Source organism: Lucilia cuprina, chromosome 2 (genome assembly GCF_022045245.1).
Source record: "Lucilia cuprina isolate Lc7/37 chromosome 2, ASM2204524v1, whole genome shotgun sequence".
Taxonomy (NCBI): Eukaryota; Metazoa; Arthropoda; class Insecta; order Diptera; family Calliphoridae; genus Lucilia; species Lucilia cuprina.
This window is the reverse complement of record NC_060950.1, coordinates 67,555,719-67,556,887: the sequence shown is the minus strand read 5'-3', so window position 1 is coordinate 67,556,887 and position 1,169 is coordinate 67,555,719. Positions and strand designations below refer to the sequence as shown.

General features: G+C 24.5%; 1 protein-coding gene across 1 annotated transcript in view; it reads right to left on the bottom strand.

Moving 5' to 3' along the window:
• LOC111688585 (extracellular matrix protein A-like) overlaps positions 1-1,169 on the bottom strand; it is an 11,070-nt gene that overhangs the window by 4,842 nt on the left and 5,059 nt on the right. The window lies entirely within an intron of this gene.

Here is a 1,169-nt window from a genome sequence, read left to right as displayed (position 1 = left end):
TCAGTTCTAGTTCAGTTCTAGTTCAGTTCTAGTTCAGTTCTAGTTCAGTTCTAGTTCAGTTCTAGTTCAGTTCTAGTTCAGTTCTAGTTCAGTTTTAGTTCTGTTCTTTTTCAATTCTAGTTTAGTTCTATGAACAACTTGATTATATATTTGCCTATACAATTCTTGGAACAATTTATTTTTAAGTTAAACATGTATTGGGAATGGAATAATTATTGAAATAAGAATAAGATATGAAATATTTTTTTTTCCAAAAGAAATCTCTTTCATAAATTATCAAATATTTTTTCTTTTATTAAATTTATTATTTTTTCTGTGGTTTCTACTTTTATGATTTTTTTTCTTTTCATAATGTATATTTGTCTGCTTGCAAATGGTCTAAAACAGTAAACAGTTCTGTTTTCTAAGGAGTAATATATATTTTTAACATTATTTTATATGATCTTTAAATAGTTTATATAATTCTTTGTGTGTTTGTGAAAAAAATCGAAATTCAATTAGGTTTGAAATATTTAATGGTATTTTTATATAGTCACTGGCGTCTGGTCTTGTCCATTTATGAAATTATATTAAATATTGACTGAAGTTTGAAGAGCACGTACTACTAACTTGAAATGTTGTAAACATTTGTTAAAAGGGGTTAGAGTTCTTGCTGTTTTTTTTGTTTTGTTTTATTTATGAAGTTTTTATTTATTGAAATAACATCAAGGAGAGGGTAACTTTAGCAAAGGAGAGGAATTTTAAATAATATTTTCATGATATTAAAGCGATTTTTAATATTTTGCTATAATCTATAGTGCCAAATAAAATGATAATATTTTGTTAAAAATCATTTTATATTTGACTATTGGATATATGTATTAATATTTGAGATATTCTGAACTTTTAATATCGTCTAATATGTTCAACATAGCTATAAATGAAACCAAACATAACCACAATCATTTCTAGTAATATTTCAGTGCATAATATTTGTCTTTTATAAACAAATATACTATACTCTCGTTTAAATACAGTCCCTTGAAACAAACACAAGCAAACTCTATTAATAATGTAACGAGAGAGTAGAAAAAAGGCAATTTCTTTTAGATAGATAGATAGATAGATAGATAGATAGATAGATAGATAGATAGATAGATAGATAGATAGATAGATAGATAGATAGATAG